A 20,663-nucleotide genomic window follows, 5' to 3' on the forward strand; every position below is an offset into this window, starting at 1 on the left:
TTTTGTTTGTTTTCCCATTTGGCAAGCATCACAAGTGATGTCTTTGTCAAACTTTATCAAAGGAAGACCTCTTACTAATTCTTTCTTTACAAGTTTGTTTATTTGAAACATACTTGCATGGCCCAATCTTTTGTGCCATAACCACTTTTCAGATTCTTTAGAGTGAAGACATGCTACATTTTGATCCTTTAGTTCATCAAGAGTAAGTCTATACATATTATTGAAACGCTTGGCAACAAACATAACTTCATTGGTTTTTTCATTAACAACACAACATTCAAGCTTTTTGAAAATAACTAAATATCCTAAATCACACAGCTGACTTATACTCAAAAGATTGTGCTTTAAACCACATACCAAAAGCACATCATCAATGAAAGTAGATTGCTCATTACCTACTTTTCCAATAGCAATGATTTTACCTTTACCATCATCTCCAAAGGTCATAAAACCTCCATCATACTTATTTAGTTTGATGAAGTTGGTTGACCTTCCAGTCATGTGCCTTGAACATCCACTATCCATGTACCACATGTCCTTTTTGTTCTTGGATGCTAGGCAAATCTGCATGATGAGTTTCAAATAGCCTTAGGTATCCAAATTAATTTGGATCCTTTGAAGTTAATCCATCTTGGTTGCCCAAGTGCATTGAAATCACAGACAACATTGTAGACTTTGTTTCCTACAATTCTCTTTTCAATGAAGCATTGTTCATATGAGTAACCAAATTTTTTGCAATTAACACAATAATTTTTTGAGGTGTGTTATTGAAACTGAGGTGAGTTATATTGCTTGAAATGATTAAAGTGTTGAAATTTTCTGGTTTTTGGAGGAGGTGCATTTCTTTTGACAAACTGATTTTTATTAAAGTTGTCCCTCTTTACAAAAGCATTTTCACCAGAATTTCTTAGAACATTTTTACCTTTCGAATATGAGATTTTGTTATAAAATGGTGGTTTTTTGAAAACAGCCTTATTTTTCGAAATGTAACCCAAACCTGGCCAGTTTGAACTCGGTTCAGTTTTTGGTGAAGGCTTAGTTTCTTCATCAAATTTTTCTTCTAGTGTTGGAGTATTTCCAATACCAGATTTGTTTGGTATAGTTTTGGTATTTGATGAAGAAGCCACAAATTTTATAGATGAAATATTAGAAACTGCATCTTCCTTGGCTATGTAGCCTAAGCTAGATTTTTCAAACAATGGCCTTTGACTTGCAAGTAATTTGTCCAAGTTACTAGAACCTTGAGCAAATTTTGCTAAGTCACCATTTGGTCTTTTAATCATATCATTTAATCTTTCATTTTCAGCAATTAACTCATGTGAAGGGTCCACAATGTGCTTTCCTTTTAATTTTTCAAGTTCAGATTTTAGAAATCTGTTTTCTTCAATGATATCCAAAGCACATTCCGTTTCCTTTATTTTTTCTTTTAAAAATTCATTTTCAGCTTTTAACACATCTCTTTCAGATCTACATTCATTATATTTGTCAAGCAATTTTGAGGTGTTTGAGGTCAGATCATAAATAATAGCATGCAAGTCCTCAATGGTCAAATCATAATAATTTATCTCATCAAGATTGTTGTTTCCTGCCATGAAGCAGTCTTTGTCATCTCCTTCAGATTCTTCTTCTTCTTCATTTGAGTCATTCTCAAGATCCTCCCAAGCTGCCATGAGTACTCTCTTCCTTTCCTTCTTTCCTTTGTCCTCCTTTTTGAGCTTTGGACAGTTTGACTTGAAGTGTCCAGCCTCCTTGCAATGATGACACGTCACCTTGCTCAAGTCTATCTTGTCCTCCTTTGAACTTGAACCCTTGTATTTGCCCTTGCTCTTCATCATCCTTCTAAATCTCCTAGCAAAAAACAGAAGCTCGTCATCTGAAATACCATCACTAGACTCACTCTCTTTCGGTTCTATTTGTGACTTGAGGGCTATTCCCTTTTTCTTTGAGTCTGTGTTTGTGTGTGTGGCTTCATAGGCAAGGAGTTTTCTTCTCAGCTCATCATAGGTTATGGGACTTATGTTGTTACTCTCTGTTAGGATAGTGGCAGTGTTTTTCCACTCTTTTGTGAGGCTTCTAAGGAGTTTTCTCACCAAGGTTTATTCTGCATAGTTTGTACCCATAGCATCAAGGTTGTTGATTATGATTGAGAATCTCTCAAACGCTTCATCAATGTTTTCTCCATCCTTCATGCTAAACATCTCATACTCTTTTCGCAGCATATCAATCCTCGTTTCTTTGACTTGTTTAGTGCCTTCGTGTGTAACCTGTAGTTTTTCCTAGATTTCTTTGGCTGTCTTGCATCAAGACACCTTCCGGTACTCTTCAAAGCTGATAGCACAGTGAAGAAGGTTGATTGCTTTAGCGTTCAGCTCTATCTTCTTCTTGTCATATTCATTCCATTTAGCTTCTTCTTTCGGAGTCACCACTCCATCAGCACTTGTTTTTGTTGGGATCTTGGGACCACTCACAACGATCTTCCATAGGTTGTAGTAAATGGATTGGATGAAGATCCTTATCCTTTCTTTCTAGTAGGAGTAGTTCTTTCCGTTAAAGAAAGGTGGCCGGTTGTTTGACTGGCCTTCAGTGAGGGTGTAGGCAACTATGGTTGTGCCCAGGTTGTTCGCCATTGGATCTTTGCTCCAAGCGGTTAAGCTTGATTCTTGAGACCTTAGCTCTTGATACCAATGATGCTGATCATAGCCACTCTACTATGGCACCTATCAAAGGCACATATCAGGCCAGCGGGCAACCGTCTCTACCGGTTCACCCACACCAATGAGCGGAGAGTCTTGCTTCGGTGACACAGTCACAAGCGAGAGTTCCCATTGATGCTCTACCCAAATTAACAGTATGGGTCAACTGCGCTCTGATACCAATTGAAGGTTGTGGTAGGCTTAGAGAAGGGGGTTGAATCTATGCCTTCCTTTGATTTTGTTGTTATTACCCTTTTAAAATAGCTTTGCGATTCTGATTCTGTTCGAACTGAGCAGCGGAAATTTATGAGACAATTTGTTTTTGTCTCATGAAAATCAGAAAACAGAACACAGCAAAAAAGAGAAAAGCTAACACCAGCAAGTATCCTGGTTCGATTGCCTTGTGCTATGCAACCTACATCCAGTCTCCTCCATAACTATGGAAGAATTTCACTATAGTTAATAGTATTACATACACCAATAACACAGGATTGACCTAATCCTTTCACACTCAAGTTCTAACCTAACTTGACATTGGCTATGCTAATACCTAACTATACGTCTTGGTGCTAACCCAACTAAGAAAGGGATACCTTACAGGTACAAGATACAAGACATAATCATACCTAAAGAAATCAGAAAATAACTCTAGGCTTTTCTCTCAAGTGTATCTCTCAGCTTTTTTCCACTCATGGCTTTTTCTCAAGCTTTCTCACACTGCCTTTTCTCTCAAGAAATTACAGAAAGATAAGCTTAGAAAAGTACATTACAATCAGCAAAACATGAAGGAGATTGACTTCATCAGCAGCCTCTTTGCTATGTGCAAAACCAGATTCACAAACCTCAGCTTGAGTTCTTCAGTATTGGCTGAATGCTTCTTTGAAAGAAAGCATTATCCAAGTAGATGAACTTCCTAACAGAACACTGTTCTCACACTCTGGTTTTTTTCTCCTTGCTTCTGAATGAACAACAAACCTCTTTTATCTCCTAGCATGTTGATGGGTTCATCTTCCTAGGCCAGCTCCTTGAGCACTAAGCTTTTCCAACCCCCAAGCTCACTTTTTCTTCTCAAATATCAAAGTAGGACCTTTGCTTTTGACTTTTCCAAATTGACCGAAAGCCATGAAGGAGTAACCAAAAATGTCTTCCAATGGTCAACCAAATCTGAACCATAGAGATGCAACCTGGTCCCCAAGAATCTCTTGTGACCGTGGATTTGTAGCAGTGAAGAACAGAGATCAACTTTTCCTTTGAATGCCATTTTCGGATAGAGTAGAGAGTTGGGAAGAAAGGATGAAGATCTGATGCATGCAAGATGAGATGGATTACCTTTCTTATGCTTGTTTTAGCTTGGAGTTTCTGTTTTAGCTTCTGTGTTTCAATCTTCAACTCTCTCTCTCTCTTGCTTCTTTAGTTACTAGCTTAGGGAGGAACCTTTTTCTCTCTTTCTCTTTCTTACTTTTCTGATGCCATGATTTGACTTGATTAGAGAGGAGAGGAACGTTGCTTTGGTAAAAGCAAGTGAGAGGGAATGAGGACTTCAATCTTGTATGAGAAGCTTGGATTAACTTGAATTGTTGGACACGGGCTTGGATCGGATCACTTCTTTTTGCCCATTTTGATTTTTCAGCCTTGTTTCCTCATGGGCTTTGTTTATTTATTTACTCACCAGCCTTGCTATATTATTTTCATACTAATTTGGGCTGCTGAACTAAGTTTTGGCCTGCAACATATAATAAATAATTAGCAACATATAATTATTGACACTTAACACTAATTATTTATTTTCCCCAAAAATAATGTTTGTCATCAATAATTAATTTAGTTAATTTCTTAACTCAACAAAACATAATTTCATAAATTAAGGAAAAATACTAGCACTAGAATTGAAAAATTATAAGGCAGAATTAAATAAAATTAAAACTAAAATGCCTAATATAACCAATCAAACAACTAATAGTTGTCAATCACAGTCAATTCCCGACAATGGCGCCAAAAACTTGGTGCAGAATTTATAACCCACAAACTAACCGGTAAGTGCACCAGGTCGTACCAAGTAGTACCTCAAGTGAATGAGGGTTGATCCCACGAGGATTGATGGATTAAGCAACAATGGTTAAATGATTTACTTAGTTAGACAAACAGAAAAGAGTGTTGAGAGTTCAAAAGCATTAACAGTAAATTCAAAATATCAGAAAGTAAGCAGTAAATTGGTGTGAATAATATAGGCAAAAATTGTTAAGGCTTCAGAGATATCTATCTTCCGGATTGACTTTTCTTACTAACTATTTTAATCATGCAAGATTCAGTTCATGGAAAACTATATGTGATTAAATCCTAATTCCTTAGACCTTTTTAGTCTCCTCTAACCTTTATCAACCGCCAATTCCTTGGTCACTTAATTCTAATTAGAGGGTGAAGTTCAATTCTAGTTTATAAGTCACAAAAATCCTATTTACCTGAATATAAGAGAATTATATGTCACGTATCCCGTTAAGTCCAGATAATTAGAAATTTAGGAGAAATTATTTTCAAGCTTTTGTTCAAGTAAAGAGCTTTTCCAAGTTATAGAAGAACTCAATCAGAACAAGGTTCATACTTCCGTTCCACCAAAATTCATAAGATAAAGAACAAAAACAATTTTTGAAATTGAAATCAATACATGAATTAAAATAGAAAAGTAATAGTATCAATCCATACAATAGACAGAGCTCCTAACCTTAACAATGGAGGTTTAGTTGCTCATGGTTCAGAGAGAAAACAAGGATTCTGTAAAGCTCTAATGTGCGGATTGAGTTAAGAGAAGAGTTGAGAAGAGCCCGAAGGGCTAATTCTTTTTCCTTTTATATATAATCCTAATTAATGTAAAATATATTTCCTAAAACTATATAATATCTTTTGATATTTTAAAATAAAATAAAGTTTAATAAAAAATAAATAGAGGATCTTCGCTGTTAGCTCTTGGAGACGTGGGGACCACTCCAATTTGTTAAAGCTGGTGCCAAACTTGGGTTGAACCAAGTTTGGCGCCACTCAACCCACTTATAATTCTTGCTTTTTCTTCATCTTGGTGGCAAACTTGGAAAATCCCAAGTTTGGCACCACCAAGGCAGCGCAAAAGGGGAGCTTTATAGTTATCATGGCGCCAAACTTGGAAAATTCCAAGTTTTGCACTAACAAGGCAGTGATTCTAGATGAAAAGTATAGAATATTATATTTTGTTGGAAAGCCATGAAAGTTAGCTTTCCAATGCTACTAGAATCACATTAATTAGACCTTCGTAGCTCAAGTTATTCTTGTTTGAGTGCAAGGAGGTCGGGGTTGACAGCATCATTCGCTTTTTTCCCTTTCTGCTACAAAACTCTGTCAAATCCATCCGAATGCTACCTGAAATAAAAAAAGTTTGCAAACAACTCAAAGTAGTATTCATAGTGGCTAAAAGTAATTAAATCTTGATTAAACTTAATAATTCAATTGCAAATTCACTAGGAAAAGATAGAAAAGATGCTCACGCATCATTATAAGGATGACGAAGCCTTATTTTTTTCTATTTATTTATATCATAAGTCATAACCCTTTGCAACTGCAAAGAGGATGTCAAGAAGAAGGTTCAAGCAGTAATTTATGTTTGTCGAGCGTGGACTTCGTTCTTTAGGTGTTGAAAGATACGTATTGTAATTTAATTTCTTATTGCATAAAGGTTTTAATTTGTTGACCTTCCTTACCTTGAACCTTTAAGGTGGGTAACATGGAGCACAATCCATTAGAGAATGCATCTTCAAATGTCATCAGTAATGGTATCAAAAACAACAAAATGGTACATGAAAATCAGCAATATAGAATTTCGTACCATTTTCAGCCCCAACAAAATTGGATGAACGGTAATACATACATATATATATATGTGTTTTTAATTCATTTTCTTTTGTCTTGTGATGACATGTTTTGTTTTGTTGATGAGAATTATGCAGATCCAAATGCGTAGGCTTATCTTCTTTTCATTTTCTTGTTCATGCCTCCAGGTTTACTAAAATAGTTAATTCTTCTTATATAATAATATTTCCACCTTGCCCAGTATCTCAGCAAATCAACCAACTATATTTGCAAACATAGATACTAATGAAGATTCCTACAGTTTTGAAAAAGAAAGTTTGTGGTTTGATACATTTACCTTACTGTATCAACTGCCAAGCTTTAGGTGTCGTTTATTTGTATTTTTTAGTTTTTTTAAAATTTTTTATGTGCAATGAGGAACTTAACGACATACTCACTGTTGATGATGGCGACAAATTAAAGATTCTATTGCGACTGAAACATTCATGAGATACCTATTGATTTGTTACTAATTTAAAAGAATTTTGCAATGATATTTGCAATAATATTGCAACTAATTGACTACATATTATTTCCTAGAAAATTAGCGGTTACTTTGTAACTCTACTTTCTCATTTAAAATAGTTTTGGTTTAGCGACAAAATTCCTACAAATTTGATTAAGGATTTTCAAAGATTAGCTGTAGATTTGATACAAAATCTGACAGATTTGCGATTATATTAGCGGACAACTTGCGATGAATTAGGTTCGAAAAAATTCCTTGCTAATTAACGTCAACTAAACCTTCCATTTTGTTTACGAAGTTAGCTTGGATTTAGTGATGATTCTACTACAGTAGAGTTTGTAACACCCTTACTTTTAAAACCTCATGAACGTACTAAAAGCTCAAGCGTTAATTACTTCTAATCTGTTAATTTAATGTTATAATTATTTAATAATGAGCCTTCGCAAATATAAATTGAATCTTTAGTTACGAAATCAAAAAGTCTTTACTTTAGTTTACTTAATCACACAATTATATCCACATAATAATAGTTACAAAAAATTAATCAAAACTTCCCAAATACAATTCCCGACCCTTTAAAATCTCAAAATGACAATTGATAGGGGTTAAATCTCAACTAAACCAACAAACAAGAATATACAACATTCATATAAAGCTTGTAGATCAATCGCGGCTTTATGCCAAAGCTTCTTGAACCTGTAACTGAAAAAGAAATTCTGTAGAGGGGTGAGAACCTAACCACACGGTCTCACCATGGAATTTTAGAATTGTCATAAGAAGATATTTAAAGAGAAATCTATTTTCAAGTTCAGTGATTATCATTGTCTTACAAATCTTTTGAAAACCAACGTTTTAACCATCCGAAAATTCAAAACCTCTTTAAAAGAAATAAGTTAATTATCTAGAAATCTAAACTGACTTTTCTTATAAAAGAATCTTAAAAGTTTCCTAATAATATGAATGACCAACCTGTTCCAAACATAGGTTCATTAAGTCTATGCTGAACCAGCTTGATATTTCATACTTTTCTAAATCTTAATCAAAAACCAACCACAAAATCAATCAACACTATCATCAATTCAGCACCAATACTCAATCAACAAGAGTACAACACCAGAGCAAATGCAGTCAAAATAAACAAGGAAAGTACATGTATAGATAACAGTTACAGCAAATAGTTCAGATAGCAGCTAATAATAGTTAAACAATTAGGCAAACCAAATCAAATTCATACTCAAACAAAGCATGCAAAAGCATATGATGCATGTCTGTCCTATGGCTAATGAGCTCATCTGTCGGTTATACAGCCAACCCGACATATCCTGGTAGCTAACCATTGGATCGGACGGTCCCTCTATACGCGCATCCCCAAACTCAATAATATCCATGGAAAAAATCCCAAGCTCATCTATGGGGAGAGACAAAGACCCAAGCTCAAATTTTTATATATATGTATGACCATGGGGGAACCCGAGGAGTTAAACTGCCCGATCACATCATACATACAGAACATCAACAATTTGTCTCAATTTTGTAATTCTCGTATATTTTTAATTCATTATCAACAACAATTCATATCTCATCTCCACATTCATTCAAAAATCATACTTTAAAATCATTCCTCATCATCCTTCATTCAAAGTCAATCATCATCATCTATCCTCCCATTTCGTTCATCAACAATCCCAACTCAAAACATAATTCATTCTTTTCTAAATAAATAAAACTTAAAACATATAATCTTTAAAACCAAATATTTTTAAATAATTACCTCAAACGAAGCTTCCAATTTTTAAAAAATTTTGGCACCATCTCCTCTAAAACTCGGACTCTGCCAAATCATTTATAAAATCAAACTAATTCAAAATAAAACTCTTCTAAAATCAATTCATTTTCATAGTCTAAATTGTTTCTAAAGTCGATTCATTTACATTAATAAATTAACTCCAAAAATAAGAAAAACCACTTTTCATAATAATCAACTAAATAACTTTTCAAACCAATTTCTTATCAACAACCGCACACCACTTAAGCAATTAGTAATTCAGTCCAACAAACAATCACATCCATAAGGCAAACATAATCACAGAAGTATATTTTTCACATTAATATCTATTTATAACAACTTTGTAATATAAAATAAATTTTAAGAAAAACCCTACCTCAAAGTCGAACCCTTTAAATGTTAATGCGTCAAGAGTCCCATTTCTATTCTTAACTCGCGGCAGCAACCTCATTAATTCCCAGGCAATACCAACAGCGACAATCAAGGTTCACAGCAACAACGACTTGTCACAAGAAACGAAGCAGGATTACATCGCAGTAGTTTCTATTTTAATCATACAATTTTCAGAACTCGGCCCTAGAATGTTAACATTGTGAGATTCTCAATATTATACAGAAAAATAATAACGGTAAGGGTATCAATGCCAGAATAACTTTCTGTAGCTAAAGAAAAATGAAGCAATAGAGCAGCAGTGCCTCCAGAGACCCTTTACCGACGGTAGAGTAACTTGCGATAATTTTTTTCTATTTCAGACAACATGGGTAACAACTCTCATGGTAACGACAAATTTAATGAACAAATAAGATTTGTGATAAAGCTAGAGCTTACCAGGATGACAAGGGCTTCGGCGGCAGTTTCCCACAGCCAGATGGTGGTGACGCAAAGAAGCCCAGCCTCAGACCTTCTTCATGCATTCTGTTCCTCTCATTGACAACGGCTTAGCAACGACAGTAACGGTCAAGCCTCCAGAGATAGCGACAGCAAGATGCGATGGCGCAAGTTGCAAGACGGGTTCGGCGATAATGAAGGCGCAATGGTAATGCATGATTCCCTCCTCCTTCGCGGTTCTGTATCCCCTCGCGCACCCTTCTCTATCTCTCTTTCCTTCGAAGGCGACAACGAAGGCTTCTCCTTCCTCACGTTCGGCCTCTCCCTCTCCTTTTGAACTCTGTGCAACGTGACTAGCGGTGTGGTGGCAGCACGACGGCAGCAGCGACGGGCTGAACGGCGGCGGCGTCTTCTTCTCTCTTCCCTTCTTCTGATCGCAGCTCCCTCACTTCTCTGATTTCACGTTTTGTGTGTGTTTTGTGTTGTAGATGAGGTTTTGGGAAGAATAGAAATGGCGGTTGCTGTTAGTGTTTGGTTTGGGGAAAGGGATCGCAGTGGGGTGAGTGGCAGTAGGTTAGTGTGGGTAGGGGTAAGTTAGGTTACAATTAGGGTTACCAGTAGTGTAAATTAAAGTTAGGGTTTGTGTATGAAATTGGGATTTTGGGATTAATTTGGGTTTGGTTAATTTTAATCAAATTAGGGTATAGAGTATTAATTTGAAATCTAATTTAATTTCTTAAAATTACTTTAAAAATATTATTTGTTGTAAAGTATTCTAATTTAAAATACATGATAATATAATTAACTTATTTTATTCGTAAAACTTAAATTATTAAATTTCAAAAAATATCAATCGAAATAAAGTCATATATAATTATTATTATTTACAATTATTAAGCTTTATAATTTTAAATATAAAAAATTATTCAATAATTATAAAATTAAATAAAATTTTCAATTTACTCATCGAGACTTGATTTAATTACTCTTAATAAAATAATTTCTAAAAATAAAGTCTTTAATGAATAATTAATTCGAAATCGGCTCATAATAAGATTTTTCTAAAGTTTTGGATCTTACATCTTACCCACTTTATAAAAATTTTCGTCCTAAAAAATTACTTAGATATAGAAAGTCTCATAGTCTTAATTACTTGTAAAACAGGAAAGAGGGCGTAACAGAATACATAAATCTCAAAACAAGTTTGATGGGTTCGTGTTAAGATATTATTGGTGGCATTCACTCGCTCTTATTTGTTTAACAAATAAAAAACTTCACTACTTTCCAACTTGCTAACCAGTTCGTTTCAAGTCTGCTCGAATATTCATCGTCATTCCCGACAATTTATCTTATATGAAAGAGCTCTTCAACTTCCATTCCTTTCGAATTCTCATCTTTATCCACACTCAACTATGGACTTTGACTTCCATCAAACTCAATCAAGGTTTCAAACTCACTTATCGTCAAGCAGCAGCCTAAATAATCGATCTTATTATTTTGAAAAAAAAACTTAGTAATCTGACATGCACTCAAACACGTCAATGCAATATCACTATCTCACGTTACTCGATCACTTAACTACTTGTCGTGAGTCATCATCCTATACGCATTGAGCTACTAAAAACTTAAATATCTTTTCAATCATACTCCTTCGTAGAAAATCAATTGACATAACCTGTAGCATTTTCAAACTTGCCAAATTCACCTCCTAAGTCAACAAGCTGTGTATTAATGAATTAATGTGTCATTCCCCTTATCTAGGAGTTGCATGTGACACTGAAAAAGCTCGAGATTACTTTGAGGGATACAACACCCAGGAAGAGAAAATCAAATAATAGGGATAACGTTTGCATGAGGTCGAAAGGATGAGTAGAGTCACAATTAAATAGGGATGTGTAATAACAATAAAATGTTCCAGAAGGAGAGTCAATTTACATCCTTCCAAGGAGATCTGAATCAAGGAACTTCGATAGAAATCATAAGAAAAGTTAACATATCCAGATGACACAAGTTTAGGCTGAATAAAGGACATACAAAGTTCGCAAAGAGAGGATAACTAAAATCAAGACAATGTTCACAAAATTTTAAGAGGATGACATGGAACACACTTAATTAGAACATCTATTAACAATGAACATAACTAAGAAAATCATTTCACATTCTCAAAGAAAAATATAAGACAAACATTTTTCAAAAGAAGTCTTAAAAGCATAAATGTTGCATCATGCCAAGCCAAGTTTAAGTAAAAATAAAATATAAAAAAAGTTTGTAAAATGAAAATCAACTAGGACAATTGCAAAATCTTTCTTCGAGAACCTTGGAAGATACTCAAGTACATAATCAAATAAGGATATTGATGGGTGGAAAAATGCCGGTTGAGAAATTTTTAATAAAAGCAGCATTGCAAGTACAATCTTAACCGATGAAAGTCCCACTATCAATTTAAAAGTGTGTCAGAATTAAAATTAAATAACTGGGAGTAGAATTCCTAGGTCGTTTCCCAAAGAGTTGACACAAGGTGCAATTTATTGGTCAGGAATTTTCTAAGAAATTTTAGGATTGGAAAATGGTAAAATAAATGGCTATCAATTAAAGCAATAAGTAATGACAAGAGGTATTATATATTTGAAATAAAAGGCCTTGGCTAGGAGAAGATTAATTGGAGTTTCTATCCTTGTTGACTTTCCCATGTATAATAGTAAAAGGTTGTTTCTTCCACTTAGTTATCCTCTAACTAATAAAGGAAAGTCAAGTGGGTAAGACTAACTCTGATTCACAAGTCCGAATCACTTCATAGGGAATAATTAGTGTTAGTGAAAATTGAGTTAGCCAGCAATTTCCAATTACAAATTGATACTTGAGTGTTCCAACTCAAGAGTTTTCAATTAATCAATTCCCAAGCCAACTTGAGAGCTTTAAATCATTAACATGAATGGCATTTTCAACAACATGGAATATGAATAAATAGGGGACATGGTAATTATAATAAATTAATAAAATCAGAAATTTTGCACGAACAATAATTCACCAGAATCAAACACGGACTAGAATTAAATGTAAAATAACTCATTGCATCAATAGAATTCAAAAATAACAATATCCAAATATGAACACAGGGCAACTAAATAGAAAAGAGTAATTGAGTTATTAGAAAACCAAACTATAGAGATGACGACTTCAATTGAAGGTAGTAGCAGCTCGCTCAATATCCAATCCAAAGCAAAAGCTAAGAAATTAAAAACCCTAGATTGAAGTAGTATTTCTCTCTCTAGAATTCAAAAACTAAAACAAAACTAAAGTGAAAAGTAGAAGTGAAGTGTGTCCTCAGTCTCAACTACACCCCTGCCTCTAGTCTGCATTTCTGGGCTTGAAACTGGGTCCAAATTAGGCCAGAAATCGCCCCTAGCGAGTTCTAATATGTGCAGCACGTTACGCTCTGTCAGTACGTGTCGGCCACGCGTACGTGTCACTGTACTTTGCGCTGGTCACGCATACGCGTCGGTCACGCGTACGTGTCGCTGTAAAATATGCCAATTCATGCGCACGCGTCAACCATGCGTGCGCATTGCTCCTCGCTTGTAATCTCTTTAGTTTCTTGTGTTCCTTCTACTTTGACATGCCTCCTCTTCATCCTTTGAGCCATTCATGCCCTGTAATCCTGAAAATACTTCACAAACACATCACGACATCGAATGGTAATAAAGGAGAATTAAAAATTGACAATTTTAAGGGTTAGGAAGCATGTTTTCCATAATGGTACAAAATTAGGAAGGATTTGTAAAACCATGCAGTTTATATGAATACGTGTGTTAATAATTGATAAAATCCACTCAATTTAGTACAAGATAAACCATAAAATTGTAGTTTATCAGATATGCATAGAAAACTGTAGTATAGTTGGAAAAATTTAAGTTGTATTCAAACCACATAAAAGTGTTCAGAATCCATATAAGAAAGTGCATGCAAAAGTAAAGGCGATCTTGTCGGGACTTTTAAAGAGTAGTTGTGGGAACAATCAAGCAGAGAAGAATAAAAATGAAACTCCTTTAAAAGATCCTAAGTAAAAATTCAAAGAGAATGTTATGAGTCACAAAGTGTCACAACAAAGCAAGATGCAAATAAGATACAAACCATGGAGCAGAAGAATCAAACCACATAGTTAGGTCACTACGTATAGTAACTCTTAAGGTTCAAAACCACTTAAGATTAAAAGATTGTTCGTGTGTTTCTTAAGAGGGATATTCCAAAAGGTTCAAGCAAACTGTAAGGAACACAATCAAGCAGGAAGCAAATTGAATCAAAACTTCTTTAGAAAAGTCTAAAACAAAAATTTTGAGAGCATTAAATAAATTGTTGTGCATCGCAGCGGTGCAGGTTCAAGTCATTTCAAGGGTTTCCTAGCTCATGTAGAGAAATGCAAAATCAACGACCACATTGTAGGAATCAAAAAGGAAAACTAAGAACACGATCAACTAGATTGTGCGTAAGAAAATTCAAATTGATTTTCAAGAAGTAGTGAAGCAAGTGATTTCAAAATGAAGAAAAGAAAAACAAATGATACGTCAAATAACGTAGCACGATTCATAGCGCATCCATTGACACCATGGAGTTAGAAAGGAATACAAAGCTCACAAGTCAGGGTAGCTGATGAGCGGATAATTTATACGCTTTTTGGCACTATTTTTAGTATATTTTTAGTACATTTTAGTTAGTTTTTAGTATGTTTTTATGAGTTTTTATTTAAAATTCACTTTTCTGGGCTTTACTATAAATTTGTGTGTTTTTCTGTGATTTCTGGTAATTTCTGGCTGAAATTGAGGGACCTGAGCAAAAATCTGATTCAGAGGCTGAAAAAGGACTGCAGATGCTGTTGGATTCTGACCTCCCTGCACTCGAAGTAGATTTTCTAGAGCTACAGAAACTCAATTGGCGTGCTCTCAATTGCGTTTGAAAGTAGACATCCTGGGCTTTCCAGCAATATATAATAGTCTATACTTTGCCTGAGATTTGATGGCCCAAATCGGCGTTGCAAATTAGCTTCAGAATTCCCGGCGTTTAACGCCGGAACTGGCACAAAAGTTGGAGTTAAACGCCCAAACTGGCACAAAAGCTGGCATTTAACTCTAGAAAAAGTCTCTACACATGAAAGCTTCAATGCGCAGCCCAAGCACGCACCAAGTGGACCCCGGAAGTGGATTTTCACGTCATTTACTCATTTCTGTATATCCTAGGTTACTAGTTCATTATAAATAGGATCTTTTGACATTGTATCTTTATCGGATGACACTTTATATGTTTCATACTGTACTTTCTATGGCCTTGTTCTTGTTCCAAGATATCACTTGTTCTTCAACTTGATGAATGTGATGATCCGTGACACTCATCATCATTCTCACCCATGAACGTGTGCCTGACAACCACCTCCGTTCTACTTTAGATTGAGTGGATGTCTCTTGGGTTCTTTAACTAGAATCATCGTGGTATAAGCTAGAATTGATGGCGGCATTCAAGAGAATCCGGAAGGTCTAAACCTTGTCTGTGGTATTCTGAGTAGGATTCAGGGATTGAATGACTGTGACAAGCTTTAAACTCGCGATTGTGGGGCGTTAGTGACAGACGCAAAAGAATCACTGGATTCTATTCTGACATGATCGAGAACCGACAGATGAATAGCCGTGCTGTGACAGAGCGCGTTGAAAATTTTCACTGAGAGGATGGGAGGTAGCCATTGACAACAGTGAAACCCTACATACAGCTTGCCATGGAAGGAGCCTTGCATGCATGAAGAAGAAGACAGTAGAAAAGCAGAGATTCAGAAGATAGAGCATCTCCAAAACCTCAACCTGTTCTCCATTACTGCAAAACAAGTATTTATTTCATGTTCTAATTTTCACAATTAAACCTGAGAATTATTGATATCCTGACTAAGAGTTACAAGATAACCATACTTGCTTCATGCCGACAATCTCCGTGGGATCGACCCTTACTCACGTAAGGTATTACTTGGATGACCCAGTGCACTTGCTGGTTAGTTGTGCGGAATTACAAAAGTGTGATTGCAATTTCGTGCACCAAGTTTTTGGCGCCGTTGCCGGGGATTGTTTGAGTTTGGATAACTGACGGTCTATGTTGTTGCTTAGATTAGGAATATTTTATTTTTGTTGGTTTAGAGTCTTTTATTTGAGTCTAGTTTCATATTTTAAGTTTGGTGTCAATTGCATGCTTTTACTTTCTCTTAATTTTTTTTTCAAAATTGCATAGCCCTAGCTATTTCTTTACCTAAAAAAAATTCTAAGTTTGGTGTCTTCTTTGTGTTTTCCTTTAAATTTTCGAAATTTTGTGTTTGATTTTCTAAAAATTTTAAGTTTGGTGTCTTTTGTGCTTTTGTTTACTTATAAATTTTTTATAATAATAATAATAATAAAATAAAATAATATCCACATCATCTCCCTTTCTCCATCATGGACCTAAGTGGAAGTGAGCAGTTCAGAAGGACTCTGGGGTCATATGCTAACCCCATTACAGCTGCATATGGGAGTAGCATCTGTATACCTCCCATTAAAGCAAGCAGCTTTGAGCTAACACCTCCCATCAAAGCAAGCAGCTTTGAGCTAAACCCTCAACTCATTATCATAGTGCAGCAAAATTGCCAGTATTCCGGTCTTCCTCAGGAAGAGCCTACTGAGTTTCTGGCACAGTTCTTACAAATTGCTGACACAGTATGTGATAAAGAGGTGGATCAGGATGTCTATAGGTTATTACTGTTTCCATTTGCTGTAAAAGATCAAGCTAAGAGGTTGTTGAATAACCAACCCACATCAAGCATAAAAACATGGAGACAGTTATCAGACAGATTCCTGAATCAATTTTACCCTCCAAAAAGGATGACACAGCTAAGGCTAGACATCCAAGGCTTTAAACAAGAGGATAATGAATCCTTTTATAATGCCTGGGAGAGGTACAGAGGGATGCTAAGGAAATGCCCTTCTGAAATGTTTTCAGAGTGGGTACAGTTAGACATCTTCTATTATGGGCTTACAGAAAAAGCTCAGATGTCTTTAGACCACTCAGCTGGTGGATCTATACACATGAGGAAGACGATTGAAGAGGCTCAAGAGCTTATAGATACTGTTGCTAGAAATCAACATTGGTACTCTAGCAGTGAGCCCTCTACAAAAGAAGAAGCCATGGCAGTAACTACTGATCCTAATCCTCAAGAACAGGTTGTTGAGCTTAATCAGCAATTACTCCTGATGACAAAATAGTTAGCGGAATTTAAAGAGATGCTCCAAGAAACTAGAATTTCTAACAAGAATATAGAATAACAGTTGAATCAGACAAAACAGCAGTTATCTAAACAGATAACAGAAGAATGTCAAGCAGTTCAACTGAGGAGTGGGAAGACATTGAATAACATTGCTCAAAGTGGCAAAAAGCCAAGAAAGGAACAACTGACAGAGGATAACCAAACCACTGATCAAAATCCCTCTGAGGACAGTAAGAGCCCAGAGAGGAATACTCCTAGCGTTCAAACGCCAGAAAGGGGGGGAAAAGTTGGCGTTAAACGCCCATTCCTTGCCCAGTTTTGGCGTTCAAACGCTAAAAATGAGGAAAAAGTTGGCGTTAAATGCCCATTCCTCACCCAGTCCTGGCGTTCAAACGCCAATGAGGAATCAGACACCTGAGACTGCTGATAGTAACCCCTCTAAGAAGGCTTCTCCAACCACCTCTGTAGGGAATAAACCTGCAGCAACTAAGGTTGAAGAATATAAAGCCAAGATGCCTTATTCTCATAAACTCCGCCAAGCAGAACAGGATAAATAATTTGCCCGCTTTGTAGACTATCTAAGAACTCTTGGAATAAAGATTCCGTTTGCAGAGGCACTTGAGCAAATACCTTCTTATGCTAAGTTCATGAAAGAGATCTTAAGTCATAAGAAGGATTGGAGAGAAACTGAAATGGTATTTCTCACTGAAGAATGCAGTGCAGTCATTCTAAAAAGTTTACCAGAAAAGCTTCAAGATCCAGGAAGCTTTATGATACCATGCACATTAGAAGGTGCTTGTACCAAGATAGCCCTATGTGACCTTGGAGCAAGTATCAACCTAATACTTGCATCCACTATCAGAAAGCTTGGGTTGACTGAAGAAGTCAAACCAATCCAGATATGTCTCCAACTTGCTGATGGCTCTATTAAATATCCATCAGGCATAATTGAGGACATGATTGTCAACGTTGGGCCATTTGCCTTTCCAACTGACTTTGTAGTGCTGGAAATGGAGGAGCACAAGAGTGCAACTCTCATCCTAGGAAGACCCTTCCTAGCAACTGGGCAAACTCTCATTGATGTAAAAAAAGGGGAAGTGACCCTGAGAGTCAATGAGGATGAGTTCAAGTTAAATGCTGTCAAAGCTATGCAGCATCTAGACACATCAAATGACTGCATGAGCGCTGATCTTATTGACTCGTTGGTGGAAGAGATCAATATGACTGAGAGTCTTGATTCAGAGCTAGAGGATATCTTTAAAGATGTTCAGCCTGACCTGGAGAAACCAGAGGAAATAAAAGAACCTCTGAAAATTCCTCAGGAAGAGGATAGGCCTCCTAAACTTGAGCTCAAGCCACTACCACCATCCCTGAAGTATGCATTTCTGGGAGAAGGTGACACTTTTCCAGTGATCATAAGCTCTGCTTTAAATTCACAGGAAGAGAAAACACTAATTCAAGTGCTAAAGACACACAAGACAGCTCTTGGGTGGTCCATCAGTGCTCTTAAGGGCATTAGCCCAGCAAGATGCATGCACAAGATTCTATTGGAAGATAATGCAAGCCAGCGGTTCAACCACAGAGGCGACTAAATCCAGCCATGAAGGAAGTGGTGCAGAATGAGGTCATTAAGTTACTTGAGGCTGGGATTATTTATCCTATTTCTGATAGCCCCTGTGTGAGCCCTGTCCAAGTTGTCCCCAAGAAGGGAGGAATGACAGTGGTTCATAATGAAAAGAATGAACTGGTTCCTACAAGAATAGTTACAGGGTGGCGTATGTGTATTGACTACAGAAGGCTCAATACAGCCACCAGAAAGGATCATTTTCCTTTACCATTCATAGACTGAATGCTAGAAAGACTAGCGGGCCATGATTATTACTACTTTTTGGATGGCTATTCAGGCTATAATCAAATTGCAGTGGACCCTCAAGATCAAGAGAAAACAGCATTCACCTGTCCTTCTGGCGTGTTTGCTTACAAAAGAATGCCTTTTGGTCTATGCATTGCACCTGCAACCTTTCAGAGGTGCATGCTCTCCATCTTCTCTGATATGGTAGAGAAGTTCCTGGAAGTCTTCATGGATGACTTCTCAACATTTGGAGACTCATTCAGCTCCTGTCTTGATCATCTAGCACTTGTCCTGAAAAGATGCCAAGAGACTAACCTGGTCTTAAACTGGGAGAAATGTCACTTTATGGTGGCTGAAGGAATTGTCCTTGGGCACAAAATTTCAAGCAAGGGAATAGAGGTGGATCAAGCAAAGGTAGAGGTAATTGAAAAATTACCACCACCTGCCAATGTTAAGGCAATAAGAAGATTTCTGGGACATGCAGGATTCTACAGGAGGTTCATAAAGGACTTTCAAAAATTGCAAAACCTCTAAGCAACCTGCTAGCTGCTGACATACCATTTGTGTTTGACACAGAGTGTCTGCAGGCGTTTGAGACCCTGAAAGCCAAGCTGGTCGCAGCACTAGTCATCTCTGCAACAGACTGGACATTACCATTCGAACTAATGTGTGATGCTAGTGACCATGCCGTTGGTGCAGTGTTGGGACAGAGGCATAACAAGCTTCTGCACGTCATTTATTATGCTAGCCATGTTCTAAATGATGCACAGAAGAATTACACAACCACAGAAAAAGAGTTACTTGCAGTAATTTATGCCATTGATAAGTTTAGATCCTATTTAGTTGTGTTAAAAGTGATTGTGTACACTGACCATGCTGCTCTTAAATACTTAATCACAAAGCAGGATTCAAAACCCAGGCTCATAAGATGGGTGTTGCTTCTGCAAGAGTTTGATATAGAAATAAGAGATAGAAAAGGGACAGAGAACTAGGTAGCTGATCATCTGTCCCGAATCGAACCAGTAGCAGGGGCGTCCCTTCCTTCTACTGAGATCTCTGAGACCTTTCTAGATGAGCAACTCTTTGCCATTCAGAAAGTTCCATGGTTTGCAGACATTGCAAATTATAAATCTGTGAGGTTCATACCACAGGAGTACAGCAGGGTGCAAAGAAAAAAATTAATTTCAGATGCCAAGTACTACCTATGGGATGAGCCATATCTCTTTAAGAGATGTGCAGACGGAATAATCCGCAGATGTGTACCTAGAGAGGAAGCACAAAGGATCCTGTGGCATTGCCATGGATCACAGTATGGGGGACATTTCGAAGGTGAGCGAACAGCCACTAAGGTCCCCCAATGTGGATTCTACTATCCTACTCTCTATAGGGATGCCCGAGAGTTTGTGCGTAACTGTGACAGTTGCCAAAGAGCTGGTAACTTGCCTCATGGTTACGCCATGCCTCAACAAGGGATCTTAGAGATTGAATTGTTTGATATATGGGGTATTGACTTCATGGGTCCCTTCCCACCATCATACTTAAACACTTATATTCTGGTGGCAGTAGACTATGTATCTAAATGGGTAGAAGCAATTGCCACACCCAATAATGATATCAAGACGGTGCTAAAATTCCTCTAGAAACACATCTTCAGTAGGTTTGGTGTTCTCAGAGTACTAATCAGTGATAGGGGCACTCATTTCTGCAATAAATAGTTGTACTCTGCTATGGTCTGATATGGAATTAGCCACAAAGTAGCAACCCCGTATCATCCACAGACAAATAGGCAAGATGAAGTCTCTAATAGAGAGTTAAAAGGAATCCTAGAACGGACTGTTATTGCCCGTAGAAAGGATTGGGCAAAGAGCTTAGATGATGCTCTGTGGGCATACAGAACA

The sequence above is a fragment of the Arachis duranensis genome, chromosome 6, assembly GCF_000817695.3.
Source record: "Arachis duranensis cultivar V14167 chromosome 6, aradu.V14167.gnm2.J7QH, whole genome shotgun sequence".
NCBI classification, from domain to species: Eukaryota; Viridiplantae; Streptophyta; class Magnoliopsida; order Fabales; family Fabaceae; genus Arachis; species Arachis duranensis.